General features: G+C 44.2%; 1 long non-coding RNA gene across 2 annotated transcripts; it reads right to left on the bottom strand.

The window, feature by feature from the left end:
* Positions 1–1,718: 1,718 nt before the first annotated feature.
* On the bottom strand, positions 1,719–10,730 carry LOC138825796 (uncharacterized). 2 transcript variants are annotated; one of them, XR_011371520.1, is made up of 3 exons: positions 10,670–10,730; positions 2,700–2,839; positions 1,719–1,803 (listed from the first exon to the last, which is right to left on the bottom strand). It is a non-coding gene; the product is annotated as an uncharacterized lncRNA (long non-coding RNA). The 2 variants fall into 2 exon arrangements; XR_011371521.1 differs by lacking the exon at positions 1,719–1,803 and adding an exon at positions 2,174–2,491.
* Between the last annotated feature and the right edge of the window lie 6,004 nt (positions 10,731–16,734).

Genomic DNA, 16,734 nt, shown 5'->3' with positions numbered 1-16,734 from the left:
AATGGGAGAAAAATAACCACAGAAGATGAGGAAAAGTGTAAATAGAAGACAGTGTACTCAGAGGACTTTTTAAAATTTGCATGTGACATCCTGTTACTAAAAAATGATATGTTGCTTATCTGAATTGTTTTTTTTTTCCTGTGCTAGGAATCAAACCTAGAACTTTACCCATGCTAAACTTACCTCCCAACAAGCTCTACCATGTAGATAGATACACTGCCAGACCTGAAATTCAACCGGGAATCTTATCATTTCTCCAGCAACCTTACCAGAGACCCTTTTAAATACTTCTTATCTAAAGTTCACTCAAATGCCAGCTTCACTAACAAGAAGGTGTTTTATCATGACATTATCCTAAGTCTCTCTACAGACCTCTATCTTCCAAAGAAAGAAATGTCTTTCCCTGCTTCAAGACAGGGGCTAGGCCTGCTTCTCCCCTCTGTTGCATTTTCCGAAGAGTCTCCCTGAGCCACTGGCTCAAAGGCAGGCAGAGGCCCCAGTGAAATCCACAGTGCTCCTACATGTTTGGGGAAATAAAAAAACAGAAACAAAGAAGGCCCAAAACTAGCCTCGGTGGTAACTAACAAGGCCTAGAAAACCAATCAACAATTCCCACAGACCCTTCTTCCTGAGCCATTTCTCTTCATAGAGCAGTCCATCTCAGACCTCCAAATCCATTTGAAATCCCCATTCCTGAAAAATAACCTGCCTTCCATAGCAAATGTAGCCATATTTCTATCCTTTGGATGAGCCTAAGTCGTGGTTAAACAGCCTCTGCTCCCTCCACCCCCCACAGAAGTCAAGCCATTGTGTAAATGCACTAGAGCATTGTACAGCTCACATGTGTGAACTCTCCCCTTTTCTAGGGGACCCTCTATTTGGATGAGGCATTTTGACATCCCCATGAAAGGTGAGGTGGCTGGCTGAGTGAGGAAATTGCCTACGATTAGGGGAACACGTGAAAGGGTGGGAATGGTTTTCTAGAGCACCTCACACACCATAATAGCTGTCACGAAAATGACCCCAATTTTGCCTCTTCTAGCTGGGAAGGGAATGGGAATTTAACATCCCAACCTTTTGAAGGGCCCTGTGGTAGCTAACTTTGGAGGTAGGGAATGTCTAACTTTCTGAAAACACCTCCAGGTGTAGACATGATGATCCAGAAACTGGAAACTACATCTTAAAATGTGGTACTTTAGAGTCTGCTGAACAATGATGTTATTGCATACTGGGAAAAGTAGAAACAATCAGAATGTTCCTAATAAAGCAACATTTCGTGCTTGAATAAATGAGGTACCCATGGATAGAATCTTCTATCACCATTAAACATGACTAGTTGATGACGCAATTTGACAGGTAATTAGGTGAAACACTGCAAAATATGTGCAATAACAATTCACTGAAAAGTGGACATAGTAATCTCTGAGTGGTAGAATTACCAATTATTTTTGTCTGTTTTTAGATCCTTGCCTACTTTTTAAAAAAGACATGGATGGGTTGCTTTGTATGAAATAAAAGTTATTGTATACATATTTTAGATCTAATATCATAATAGGTTGTATGACTTAAATTTTTCCTTTCTGTCTATCCTCTCCACGCCTTCCCCTTCCAAGGGGAGGGAGAAATCAAGGTGTGTATATAATAGATATAGTTTGTACAACAGGGCAAGGAATCCAGGTTAAGAACCAGGTGTTTTTCTACATGACACACGACCTTTTGTTAGGGTTTTGGTTTTTCTTCTTTTCCTTCAACTGATTCCTCCCATCATGCTGAATTAAGTCAAGTCTCTTTGGATATGCTGTCCTAAACAAACAAGAATAAAATACAGCTATACTGGCCTGTTACTGCTAGCGACTATAAACTCTGTTCCTCATTATCCAGACAAAGGCAATGCAAACTTGACCTCTGGATCTAAGGTGTTTGTCACCAGGGCAATCAAATATGTTACTTGTGAGATTAAAAAAAAACTGATTAAAAAAAATCCCAACCCAGATGTCACTAGTAATGTGACAATAAGCAGTATGATGAAGTAGAGCTCTGCCCAGAACAGTACTTGGGCAGCGGGTGTATTTTAGGAATCCAGGTTAAAGGAGTAAGAAACCCAATTCCATAATTCTTATTCACTGCTAAAACCATGAGGCCAGGATGTGTGTTTAAAGGCTCTTTAATCCAAAGACCTGTTATCTTTACTTGACCTTATTTCCTGTCATTGGCGAGAATCAAACTGCTTCTGTTCCCCCTAACAGCCATATAGTATAACCCTCACGGGGAACAACCGCTGTGTGTACTTTCTTTTGTGGCAGGCAGCAATCTTGGGAAGTAATGAGTCTGTTTTGAAAAGAGTCATTTATAGCCTGCTGTTTGACCTAAGGGATCCAGGAGCTCACCCTTTTCTGGCCTCCCACACTGGAGTTCCTTCCTGCATTTTCTGCAGGTTTAATGCAGCACAGGTGGCAGTGGGTTTCCAAACCAGGTGTCTGAGGCTAAAGACCTGCAAGAAAAGTATTTGGCTCCATTTTTGTTTGTTTGTTTTTGTCTTTTTGATTTGGAATTTAGCATTATGAACTCCTGAGACTGGGTGATGACAAGACTTGACTTTCTTTTCTGGCATTTTTGACTTGTGTGTTTCATAATTTTTCTTTCCTCCCTGCAGTTTAACCGTCCCTGGAGATGCTATAAAATCCCTGCCATTTACTTACCAACACTTTGCAGTAGAGCTAGTGCCAACCACACAAATGGACTTCTTTCCAGGTGACTGGTGTAGAGCGGAGGCTACAACCACATAAACAGGCCACCAAAGGACTGACCACAGAGAAGAAACAGCTGGGCAGGTGTGCAACTGGAGAGAGAGCAGGTCATGGCACCAGTCACATAGTGCATGAGCCACACAATGCTCCCATACATATAACCAAGAGCAACCAAAGACCAGAACCGAATGATTGGTGTGAGGCCAAATGATTGGCATGCTGATAATATAATTTATTTAAAACCCTCACATTTCTTGAGATTGACCATATTCCAGCACTACACCTGGTAAATAATCTCATTTTTATCCTTAAACTTCTGAGAGAAGTAACATGGTTGAGCCCTTTTTTATAGAGTCAAGGAAACAGATTCCAAATTTGCCCAAAGTCACAGAGCTCATAAGTGATAAGGCTAGATTTGAACCCAGCTGACTTCAGACACACTCTCTTTTAACCAGTAAAGATACATGCCATTCTGGAGTATGTATGTCTTTACCCAAAATGGTTAATGCAGCTCATCTGAGTATGTCGAAGATGGAGAGCTGTTTCAGAGAGTCACTGATATGATCCTAAAATAATGGTTTCTTTGGTTCTATTTTTTAGACATTCCTATTCTGTTCTGTAGTGACAACTCTACTATAGAGACAAATTTCTGGCCCAGGACACGACTGTCTTTTTTTTGTTTTTTGTTTTTTGCAGAAAAACAGCAAGTTTACTACCAAGGTCTATACAACAAGATAGAAACCAAAATAAAACGGAGCAGAGCCAAAACACAAACAAAAGAGAAAACAAAAACCATTAAGTTGATTAGAAGCAAAAGTGGAGACTTTTCAGAGAGTACAGACTCTCCATAGAAAGAAGTCTAGGAACTGGGAGTCCCAGACATTGCCTTTAGATAGAAAATACTAGAAAGGGTTTACACCTACTTCTCTCACTCACTAATCTGAGAACCTTTGCAACGTGACTTAGCTCCTCTAAGGGATCCAGTGAGGGAAACCATGTTTACCAGTTTGTCTAGACAATCCCAGTTTACATCTGTCATTACACTGTAACCCTCAACCATGTCCCCTTCTGTGTCTGCCTTGGTAAGTGATGTGGTCATTTGAAGGATTTGTGTGTCTTTCGGTGTAATTCCCATTCTTTTGGTATTACTGCCCATGGTTAAGGCAGCCCAAGGTGACCAACATTCTGACTTCTCCTGGCCATGGTGACTACTCAGAGATGAGCATGTGGCCCACACTGGTGAGGGTTAGTGAGAGGAGATTTGTAGGAACTTCCAGGGAAGAGGCCATCTCTGTCCGGTGAGTATCCTGGGCTAATAGGATGAGGCCTGAAGCTGTAGTTGGCCACGGCATTGGGAATGTCTGCCAGAGAAGAAAACAGTGCACACACTGGAGGAAACGGGGCTGCCTTCATAACCCTGATCACAAATAGAACCTCTTTACTCGCTTAACTCACACCCACTGCCCAGCATAATGTAATTCCATGAGGACCCAGTTATCTGATGAATGGCTTAATCAACATTTGAGAAAGGAGGAGTTGTGAAGGAAACTCACTTCACTGCAGTGTTCCCTTTCTTTCCCAGGCCTTGCCTGACTCCTCATCTCCATCTTCAGCCTCTTCCTTGGGCACATACATAGCCTGACCTACACACACACACACACACACACACACACACACACTTTAGATTCAACAGAGCCACCCTGCCTACAGGTCCCCTGTAGCAAACCTTGCACACTTGGATCCCCTCAAGCCCTCCTATCAACCCAATTAACAATGTCTTTTGATCCTTCAAACACCCACTCAGACCTGCCCACTTTCAGGAAGTGCTTTCCACCATTTGTCATTACAAAGCCCCTAACTTTCCCTCTGCCCCCTCCATCCTGTATCATTATTACATCTGCACATCACCATGAGATTGAATTCTCTGTACAAATCCCCTACTTTACTTACAAGCAGAGTTTACCTTTCTGGAACACCAGACCCTTCAGAGTTTCCGAAATAATAATGCACTGCATATCTCTCCTCCATTTCTGAAAGTATTGCCCAAATCCTCAAGGCCTTCAGCCTTAGATACATAGAGCTGACTGTGGATTTTTTTCACCTTGTCTTTGACCTTCTACCATCCAGGACCAGAGACAAATTGCAACACACCAACCATGTCATACCAGGACAAACAAAATGTACAGCTTAGCTGGGTATAATGGTATGCACCTATATCCCAGCTACTCAAGAGGCAGAGATTGCAGGATGGTGAGCATAGGCCGGTGTAGGCTAAGCTAGTGAGACTCTATCTTAAAAACAAATGACAAGCCAGGCACCAGTGGCTCATGCTTGTAATCCTAGCTACTCAGAAGGCTGAGATCAGAGGATCATGGTTCAAAGCCAGCCCAGCCCTTGAGCTCATGAACAACACCCAGGCCCAGAGTTCAAGCCCATGATTGACAAAAAAAATGACAGAGTAAAACAGGGACTGAATCTTTATTTAATCTTATTTTTTGAACTTCAGCAGGTTGTACAAGGGGTTACAATTTATCGTGTCCACCTCCCTATCCAGTGCTTCCCATTCAGTCACCATTTCCATTATTCTCCCCACCCCATTTTGTTGGGAGATGAGTTTCAGCATCTGGGAGAGGGTAATGGAAAGGATAAATTAAAGTATTCTAGGGCTGGGAGGGTGGCTCAGTGGTAGAGCGCTTGCCTTGCATTCTGAGGCCCTGGGTTCGATTCCTCAGCACCACATAAGCAAAAAGAAAAAAAGCCGGAAGTGGTACTGTGGCTCAAGTGGTAGAGCGCTTGCCTTGAGCTGAAGAGCTGAAGGACAGCGCCCAGGCCCAGAGTTCAGGCCCCACAACTGGACCAAAAAAAAAAAAAGTATTATATATGTATGTAGGAAAAATAGAACAATAAAACCAGTGGACATTTTTGTTTGTTTGGTTGGTTGGGTTTTTTTTGTTTTTTGTGGGTTTTTTTGGTTGGTCGTGGGGCTTGAACTCTGGGCCTGGGCACTGTCCTTCAGCTCTTCAGCTCAAGGTGAGCACTCTACCGCTTGAGCCACAGCACCACTTCTGGTTTTTGAGTGGTTTATTGGAGATAAGAGTCTCACAGACTTTCCTTCCCCAGCTGGCTTTGAACCTCGCTCCTCAGATCTCAGCCTCCTGAGTAGCTAGGATTACAGGCGTGAGCCACCTCGCCCAGTGTGGACATTGTTTTAAGAAGGGGCAAAGGGAAGATTAGAGAGAGTGATAAAGTGAGGTAGATGGGATACATTGTCTATAAGAATGTCTGACTTTGGGCTGGGAAGGGCTCAGTAGTAGAGTGCTTGCCTCACATGTATGAAGCCCTGGGTTCAATTCCTCAGCACTATATAAACAGATAAAGCTGGAAGTGGCACTGTGGCTCAAGTGGTAGAGTGCTAGCCTTGAGCTGAAGAGCTCAGGGACAGCGCCCAGGCCCAGAGTTCAAGCCCCACAACCTTCAGCAGAAGGGAGAGGGTAATGGAAAGGGTAAATTAAAGTATTCTAGGGCTGGGAGGGTGGCTCAGTGGTAGAGCACTTGCCTTGCATGCCTGAGGCCCTGGGTTTGATTCCTCAGCACCATATAAGCAAAAAGAAAAAAAGCTGGAAGTGGGGCTGTGGCTCAAGTGGTAGAGCGCTAGCCTTGAGCTGAAGAGCTGAGGGACAGTGCCCAGGCCCAGAGTTCAGGCCCCACGAATGGACCCAAAAAAAAAAAGGAAAAAAAAAAAAAAAAGAAACCAAGCCAATAGAAGTGTGATGAGGCAAGGAGACTTCTTGAATTTTATACACGAGAATGTATCTGTATTGCAGTTACTATGCAATAATAAAATATGTGTTGTGGTCACTAAACAAGATATAGGTGAAGGACAGAAGCCTTAAAAGGGAAGAGGCACTGTGGGGCTCCCTGGCACAGGTGAGGGCTGGGCTTCCTGGGCTGTGAAGAGGTTGCTGAGGATACTTTCAACACCATTTCCTTCTCCACCCTTCCTGCCCTTCCCCATACTCCAAAAAAGCAGATACCCTTACCACCATCCCACCCCACCTCCACTCCCACAAAAACCTACTAAGGACTAGAGCTATCACCTGAAGCTACCTGATCCAAGAGTTCCAGATGTTGCCCTAGCAGGCAGTAGAGAGAGCTCACACCTTCATAAATAGTGCACACCAGAACTTTCTATTCTAGCAGCTAGGCTCCTCCCTGGGGTTCTATTGATGAAGTGGGTTGAGTGGGTCTTTGCCACCTCTCAGGGCTGCAGATGTGAAACAACCATCTGAGTACCAGATGCAATTTCTTCCTCATGAAACTATGCACTGGGAATGGATGGGAGTGGAGGAACATCCAAGAAATTTCCTATTGCCGTTCCCATTGGCCCACCTCTGCACACCAAGGACCCATTACCAGATAGGCCTGATGTGTGGCTATCCAAGGAATCCAGAACATGGACACTTCACCAGGATGGCAAGCCTAGGGACTACTTGGTCGGCCAAGCAAGCTACCTCTTCTCCCAGAAAAAGAGCAGCTTCTTTGTCCAGTGTTAGGGAAAGGAAATACTAAACCCAGGTAGGATTTTTCCTTCTCTTTCATAAACCTTACTGCTAGAAAGATCCTGTGTTGAGCCTACCTTTGGCTGTTGTGGCTCTCTATAATTATTCACCAGGCAAGGAAAAGCAACAACTGTAACTCAACACTTGGCAATTCAACTTAACCACCCCCAAATAACCGACAGCATGAGTATAAAACATCCTACAACAATGCCAGCCCAGTGGCTATTAGGGTGATTTACTCTGGACCACATGAAGTTCAGCAGCCGGGAAAGAAGGCGGAGCCTCAAATGGTCTTTCATGATGGTGTCGTAAATTCAGACCATTACTTCAGAGGTGGTGCCAAAGTGTGGGTAACCCAAAGTCAAGGGGCCTAGGTTTTGTTTTCTGGGGCAAAGGGACGCCATCAACGATGGGAGAGTTCTGTAGAGGTGACCCAGGGATGGGTTCCCGGCCACCTCTCCACTAGCTTTGTCCCTGTGGCCTAGAGGAAGGGGCATAAAAGGTGTCAGTGGCCCCAATGCACGGTAAATCACTGGGTATAAACCAGCAGAGCTGAGGAACAGTCTCAGAGGGGGCCTTTTTCTTAGAGGCCAAACCCAGAATGCCCCCACTCAGTGACCCAGTCAATGGGTCATCAGGAGGGTGAGGCCAGTGGGCTTGTTCAGTCACCAGAAGTGATCCCTTCCAGGGTTAAGAAGAGGTGATGGGAGGAGAGTCTTCAGTTCTCCCAAAAGAAATGGCTTCAATTATCTCTTTGGGTGGTGATAAGAGGAAAATGCTACAGGTTGATACAGACCTCTGATAATCTCTTGCATTTATTGACTTCAGGCTTTTGACAGAAACAGTGCTTTGAAGGGGGAATGGAGGTTTTGTTCCAGAATCAAAGACGTGGATTTGCTATATTTGAAACAACTATGGAGGTCATTCAGCAATTAAACGAATAGCTGTCCTCTATTTAGGGAACTCTGCCTCAGATTTGTCTGTTTTGTTTTCTTTTCTACTGACAGTACTAGGGATTGAACTCGGGACCTCATGCTTGCTAGCCAGCTGTTCTTCTCATAAGCCATACCTCCAGCCCCACTTTCCCTTGCTTACTCTCAAGATAGAATTTTGCTTTATGCCCCCACAGACCTGGGCTTCAATGCTTCCCTGTATTGCTGGGGATGACAATTATCTCCAGTGAGATGGAGTCTCTTAAACTTTTAGGCCCATGTTGGCCTTGAATGGAGACCTCTCAATCTCTACCTCCCAAGTAGTTAGGAGCTACCATGCCCAGCTCAGATTCACTCTGAAATGGAAGTGTTATTATAACCATGATTTCACAAAACTAGGACCAAGAAAGAGGCCTACAGTCTTACAACTAGTTGTACCTATGTGTATATAGAGTGTGCTCTATTACAGTACATTGCTACATTGAATTTATGTGGTAGCTTTCGAAGTGGGACTAGTACATTTATCCTTAAATGATCGGGTATAGTTAAGCACAAGGCAGAACTGTTTTAACTACATATATGCATTTTGGGAAAAGAACTGACTTTCTGTTGATTTTACTGGATATAATAGGAAAACATAGTGGTCTAATCCACCATTTCAAGCTTTGCTGTTTCCCAAGTGCAGAGAGTTGAATGAATTTCCTGCCATAAGCCAAGGGGGCTCAGTGGTTCAGGCTCCCGGGATCAAATCCCACCTTGACACTTCCTGTGTTACTTTAGTCAAGTCCCTTCCCTTTCTCTGATTTTTTCAGGTCCCCTCTGCTCGCACTCCTAAGCTTGGTTTTTAACCACTGTACTGGGAGAATGTCCCCACTCAGTCACCCCATCAATGGGTCATCAAGAGTGTGAGACCAGGGCATCCTCCCAGGCTAGACAGCCAGCCTGAATATTACAGAATAGTTTCCCTAGAGGAAACTAGGGAGGAGGAGTGGAGCTGAGCAAGCCAAGTCATTCCCAGGCCTTATACTTCATCTTGCTCCATCAGCTGAGCTAGATTTGTACCATATCCAGACCTTAGGAAAGGCTCAAGTTTTCTGTAAGAAAAGCTTCTGCCACCAACCTCACCATAGGTTTGTTCTTATTTTGTTATACAAGTCTGAGGCCAATCAGGGGACAGAAAGGACACCAACTATTTAATGTGAAGACAGAATTTGATGTGAAGACTTGTTAACTAGGAAACCCATAGGGGACAAAGAGAATCCTAGGTGGGTACAACTGCAAGAATCAACTACCATCCCCATAATTGGAGCTCAGAGGGAATTATTAAAGCATACAAGGTGGAAAGAGCATCCCGAGAAGCAAAACTCAGACTCTGGGGAAGTGGCTGGTGGGCTCTGCTTGCAGCTCAGGGAGGCTGGTGTTGTGAATGGTGGGAAAGCTACTGACTGAATTTGAACTCCTACTGGAAAAAATTGCTGCTAACCTGAGCATGATGGCTCACATCTGTAATCTAGCTACTCAGGAGGCTGAGATCTGAGGGTTGAGGTTCAAAGCCAGCCCCAGAAGGAAAATCTGTGAGATTCTTATTTCCAATTAATCACATGCAAAAAAAAAAAAAAAAAGCCAGAAGTGGAGTTGTGGCTTAAATGGTAGCATGATAGCCTTAAGCAAAAAAGCTCAGGGACAGCATCCAGACCTGAATTCAAGACTCAGGACCAGCAAATAAAAGGAGAAGAAGGAGGGAGAAGAGAAGGAAAAGGAGAAGGAGAAGGAGAAGGAGAAGGAGGAGGAGAGGAAGAAGAAGAGGAAAAAGAGGAAGGAGGAAGAGGAGGGGAAGGAGGGGGAGGAGAGGGATGGGGAGGAAGAAGCAGAAGAAGAAGCAGAAGAAGCAGCAGAAGCAGAAGCAGAAGAAGAAGCAGAAGAAGAAGCAGAAGAAGAAGCAGAAGAAGCAGCAGAAGAAGAAGCAGCAGAAGAAGCAGAAGAAGAAGAAGCAGAAGAAGAAGAAGAAGAAGAAGAAGCAGAAGAAGAAGAAGCAGAAGCAGAAGAAGAAGAAGAAGAAGAAGAAGAAGAAGAAGAAGAAGAAGAAGAAGAAGAAGAAGAAGAAGAAGAAGAAGAAGAAGAAGAAGAAGAAGAAGAAGAAGAAGAAGAAGAAGAGGACGAGGAGGAGGAGGAGGAGGAGGAGGAGGAGGAGGAGGAGGAGGAGGAGGAGGAGGAGGAGGAGGAAGCAGCTACTGCTAATGGCACATATAAACGTAAGAATCTCCCAAGTGAGGCTCACAGAAGCCACAAGCAGACAGGAAGGAGCAAAACCATTCTCCTTCAGCCTGGCTGCTTCCCTTTACCTCCCCATGATATGCAGAGTCCCAGCCCCAAGCCTATTTAGAAGTATAAGTTTAAAGCTGAAAGACAGAGACATATTTGGGCTTCCTACCTGGCCCAGCTACCTCCAATCGGTACAGCTTCCTGGAGTGTATCATTGAGGTATATGATGTCTAGTCTGACTGTGGTCAGCAGAAAGAAAAAAAATAACTGTCTTGTGATGTCACAAGACTCCAGAAGGGAAGGCGTGGCTTGAATGTCACACATTGGCACTTTCTGTGGTGACTAACTCTCTGCCATGGTAAGCATGAGAAGTGGGTGATACTTCCTGACCTCTAAGAACAGCTAAACCCGCATCTCTCTGATGACCTGCAGATTCCCTTCCTTTCACCATCCTAGCCACGGACCTAAATGCCATAATTAGGTGGTTATATCCAGAATCTTAAAAGTAAAATTCAGAGCCTTCACCCAATGATTTCCAAGGAAATGTGCATTGGAGCAAAGCCATTGCCCTAGGAATGGCCAAAGATATTCTTCCTAGGGCTGTGAAGAGCAAAAATTCAAGAATAGGAATACATTACCAGCATTATTTGATATAGGCCAAGCATTCCCACCGCATCTCAATCTAGGGGATCATCAATCAAAAAGCTAGCAAGGCATCGGGGTCAGGAGACCATGGTTTAAAAACCCTAATAGAGTCAGCTACTTTCTTGATGTTTAGGATTAAATAACATACAGTCTTTGTCCACAGATTAGGTGGACAAGAAAAATACAAGAGCATGTTCTGTAAAATCCAACTTCATTTCATATGCTGACAAGAACTCACAAATCTTACATGAGAAAGTCTCAGGGTATTCCAGTGGTGTGTCAGAGCCAGTCCAACTGGCAGGAGCAGTTTCGATTCCACAGTCAGTGGCCTCCCAATTGTCGTTGGAAATCAGCCAGCATGGCCACACACATCCCCATGAGATGCCTTGCTATTGCTGGCAAGAATTTGGCAAGCCCCATCTTTGGAGCATGAACCCTCTCCCAGCTGTCCTTGCTCCCTCTTGACCCCTTGTAGCTGTAGAGGGGAAAGGGCTCTCCCTCTCTTTTACTTCCCTTACCTTTACCTTTATACCAACAGTATGAATAGGTGGTTTGAACCCAGGTCTTGTGCTTGCTAGACAAGCCATTCTACACTTCAGCTATGCCTCTATCTCCTCTTTCTCCTTTTCCCCAGTGTGAGCATAACCCTTGTTTTGTTTTGTTTTTTTTGGGGTGGGGTATTGTTTTGCCAGTCCTGGGGCTTGAACTCAGATCCTGGGCACTGTCCTTGAGCCTCTACCACTTGAGTCACAGTGCCACTTCTGGCTTTTTCTGTTTATGTCGTACTGAGGAATCGAACCCAGGGCTTCATGCATGCTAGACAAGTACTCTACCACTAAGCCATATTCCCATCCCTTATAGATTATTTTTTAAGCTTTTGGAAACAAGAATACAACATTCAGTGACCTCACATTTATAGTTGGAAATCAGCCAGGGTAGCAGAGGGTGAAGCTCTACCTCCTTAGAGTTGAGGCATACTGACCCTGATTGAATGAAAAAAGAAAAACCAGGGAAATCCTAAAAGAAAGAAGAAAAAAGAGGGTAATATATGGCCAAAAAAATAAAGAAAGAAAGAAGGGAAGGAAGGAGAAAAAAAGAAAAGGAAGGAGAAAAAAAGAAAAAGAACGAAAGAAAAGAAAAGAGAGAGAAAAAAAGAAACTTCAGGCCCCGGGTGCATTCTAGAATCCTAATAATACCCCTAGAGTGAACTAACAGCCTTCTTTCTCACACTGTCCCACTGAAGTGTACAGGACAATGTCATAATTGACCATCCATTGCTGACACTGATCCTCAGGAAATGGTGGCTTCTCTTACTTTCTCTGAGTGAGTAGGGACACAAAGCTGTAAGAGGGGCCCTTCCTTCTCTTGTCCTGACCAGTGGCAGTGCTAGTGGTTTACTGGATTGGGTCACATGATCCCTCTGGGCTTTGAAAAACAGATATTGGTACATTAATGAGGAGAAAGCTCCACATGCTCAATTAACATAAAATGTCCTCTTAGGTGAAGCAGAAAGCCCAATGGAATATTTAACAAGTGAATAAATCTTGGCAAGCCATTGTCTCTTGGATGCTTTCCCCTCAGCCCCCTTCCAACCTTCCTTCTTGCCTGTTATTTCAGGCTGGTCAGTTTCATCTGTAACCACAACTGCCCTGTACCTCCCCCACCACCCATTCCTGAATACCACTCCCCCCCCCAACTCTCCTCTGTCCCCTAACATCAGACTGCATTTGCAACTCCCTGTGGGACATCTCCAGCTGGACATTCCAGACACCCACACACAGACTCCATGTATGTTAAACTCTTTACCCTCCTTCTTCCCTGATGTTGCCCATGGTCGTCTCTCTCTCTCCAGTAAAAGGTACTTCCACCTCTAGCCATCATTATTTATATTGTTATTTATATCTCGGCCAACTAGAAGGTTCTATGGGGCTACTCCTTAATAGTGCCTTTCTCTGCAGCCCTTCTCAGCTCCCCATTCACTGGCCCCTTAGAGCTTGGCAGTCCTTGGCACCCTTGGCTGTCCATGATCCAGAAATGATGTCTTGAACGCCAGCCTCCTCTGTTTAACATTCACACACATTCCACAGATGAGCGGATAAGTTGTGGTATACCAATTAAAATAGAACTGCACTCAGAATTATGCTAGGCAAAAGAAGTCAGTTCTCAAAAACTACATATTGCCTGAGTTTATTTATATGAACAAGTAGAACTAATCTGTATGGACAGAAAACATGGTAATGGTTGAGGAAAGGATGAACTGACTCAGGCATACATAAATGAACTTTGAGAGGTAATAGAAATGTTTTATTTCTTGATTCTGATGCTGATTACATAGGTGTGTACATTTGACAAAACTAAATTATATGCTTAAAATATATGCCCTTAAGATATGTAAATGATTATAAAATAAAAGAGAGAGAAGAGGAGCTGAGCACAGGTAGCTTATTACTTAGCTACTCAGGAGGCAGAGATCTGAGGATCTCAGTTGGAAGCCAGCCTGGGCCGGAAAGTCTGTGAGACTCATATCTAATTAACCAGCAAAAACCTAGAAGTAGAGGTGCTGCTTAAGTGGTAGAACACCAGTCTTAAATGAAAAGGCCAAGTAGGAATTCCAGGCCCTGAACTGAACTCCCAAAAAGATTTTAAATATTTTTATTATTTTTATTGATATCATAAAGGTGATCTACAAAGGGGTTACTATTTCATAAGTCAGGAAATGAGGACATTTCTTTTCAGACAACATCATACTTTCCTTCATACTCTCCCAGTTTTTCCCCTCCTGTCCCCACCCACAAGTTGTATAGTCTTTCTTCCCTGACCCTGCCCACAAGTTTTATAGTTCATAAAAGTGTGTGTGTGTGTGTGTGTGTGTGTGTGTGTGTGTGTGTGTGTATGTGTGTGTGTGTGTGTATAAAATTCAGAATTTCTTGCTATGTAGAACATGGACCATCAAGGTCTAGAGTAGCAGTCAGCAGAAGCCAGGCTGGTGTTTTCTAATCCCTTCCATCCCCCTTACCCCCATCATCCCCTCAAACCTCTAGAAAGGAAAAACAAACTTCCAACCCCTGTCTTTGCCCTGCCGCTCTCTGTCTTCTTCAACCAGTAGCTCCAACTGCCTCCAAAAACAGCTTATCCATGTCCCCAGGCCATGGCTGAGAAATCTGCAGCGGAATCCCCCATGGGCTCCAGGCTCTTCTCTTACCCTCCCAGCCCTCTGTCCTCCCGCCGCCCCAACCCAGTCCCTCAGTCACTTCTAGGAAGATAGCCCCCTCCCTCCATCCCTTCAAGGAGATTGCAACATTTTGGTTCACCTTTCTATTCTTCAGGAGTTTGTCACACATGCTAATGCACAGCCAGCCACACCAAGCAGCACCCCCTCCTGCCCCCCCCCCCACATGGTGTGAGTCCTGGGGTGAATCTTCCTGCCTTCCTGCTGCTAAGATCTGAGCATAGTGGTATGTATATCATCTGTCTCCGGATTCAGATGTTCTCCTCCCTGATGAGTTTAGCCCCCAACCCTCCAGGCCTGTGGACTTCTGGGGCCTCCTAGGCTGGGGCAGGGCAGAATAGAAAGTCTGGTGAGCCAACAGGTGTGGCAAGATCCATCTCCTGCCAAGTCTTCCCACAGGATGGGACCTCAGGTACTCCAGCTCAAAGACTGGCTGCATACACCAGGCCCTGAGCTGGGCTATTACCACTCAAGGCCACTTTATTGTCCCTTCTTTATTCTTAGAGCCTGCTTCTCTTCCTTTCTTTTTTTTTTTTATATTAAAATAGAAGCTAGGTACCAGTTTCTCATGCCTGTAATCTTAGCTACTTAGGATCATGGTCCAAAGCCATCCCAGTCAGACAAATCTGAAAGACACTCATCCCCACTAACCTGCAAAGAGCTGGAAGTGGCTCAAATGAAAGAGCACTAGCCTGAGCAAACAAGCTAAGGGACATGCTAAGGTTCTGCCTTCAAGCCCCAGTATCAACATGCATACGCATGCGCACACACATGTGCGTGGTACATTGTACAGAAGAGACTTCTGACCAAAAAAAAAAAGCTAAACCAAAAGCAATCTCATACCAAAGAGGAACTGTCATCTTTTCCCTTTCATTTGCCCTGACCTCTTCCGTGAGTGTATTTGCAGAGCAAACGTGGGATCGTCTATGTTCCGCAAGCATTCACTATGTGCCAGACTATTCTGAAAATGGCATGAATTATTCATTACTATATGTGATAAAGTGATTATCATCCTTATTTTATAAACAGAGAAATTCAGATGCAGTGCCTAAACTGAGCACTGGTGACTCACATCTATAATCCTAGCTACTCAGGAGGCTGAGTTCTGAGGATTGTGGTTCAAAGCCATTCCAGGCAGGAAAGTCTGTGAGACTCTTATCTCCAATTAACTACCAAAAATACAGAAGTAGAGCCAGTGGTAGAACATTAACGTTGAGCAATAAAGCACATGGACAGTATTTCACACACACACACACACACACACACACACACACACACACACACACACACACACACACACACATCCAACCCAAAAGGTTACCCTGTCCAATTTCATTGAGTTATTAAATAGGGACTAGGATTCCAACCCAGGAAGTCTGATTCCAGACTCTCATTCTTACACTTTCAAAACTAAACAACTTGTAATTACCTTCTTGGATTCTTAACCTTAGCATCATTGGCAATACTAGAGGGTTTGAAGTTAAGGACTTGTGTTCGCTAGGCTGGCACTATACCACTTAGCCACACCTCCAGTCCTATTTTTCACTGGTTATTTTTAGGCTAGAGTCTTACTTCCCACCTGGATGCTCACTTATGGTTCCAATTACCTGTTTTAGGCTTCCCATTGCAGCTGGGGTCACAAGCACATGGTACCACACCCCACTGTTGGCTGAGAAAGGATCCTTTGAACTTAGCTTACTAGCTAGCCTTGAACCATGATCCTCCTGTTCTCAGCACCGCCAGTAGATAGGATTATATTTGTGATCCATCAGTGCTCAGCTCTTAACATCGTTTTTAATGACTATGTAACACTCTATCATTCATTGTACACAACTTCCCCACTCTGCAGACAATAAGTTGTTTACAACATTTTCTAGAATACATTCTCCAGTAAGCATCCTTCTAATTAAACGCTACTCAAAAACTAAAATTGGATGCCATCATCCCTGCTAATCGTAAGTCTGAGACGTGGGGATCACACATGCCAGGCAAGTCTAAGCAACATAGGAAGATCTTGTCTCAAAGTAAAAGTTTTACAAAAGGAGATAGCTGGGGATGTGGCTCCGTGGTGGTAGAATACTTGGCTAGTATGTGTGAAGGCCTGGGTTCAATCCTTAGTATGGGGGGACAAAACCCTAAGATTGAAATCTTTGGGTCAAAGCACATGTATAATTTTAAAGCTTTTGATATATGATGCCATGATCACCCTCCAAAAATAATGGACCAAATTATACTTCCTGAGTCCTTGGATGAGGCCTAGAATACAAAGTATTCTTCATTCAAGTGATTAGAGACGGCTTGAATTCTGCCACATGAAGAACAAAATTTAGATTAATGAGGGGCTTGCGGGGAGCTATCCC

Source organism: Dipodomys merriami, unplaced genomic scaffold (assembly GCF_024711535.1).
Source record: "Dipodomys merriami isolate MVZ:Mamm:240054 unplaced genomic scaffold, mDipMer1.0.p SCAF_14, whole genome shotgun sequence".
Taxonomy (NCBI): domain Eukaryota; kingdom Metazoa; phylum Chordata; class Mammalia; order Rodentia; family Heteromyidae; genus Dipodomys; species Dipodomys merriami.
Note: the sequence above shows the minus strand (reverse complement) of the source record. Positions and strands in the feature narration are given on the sequence as shown.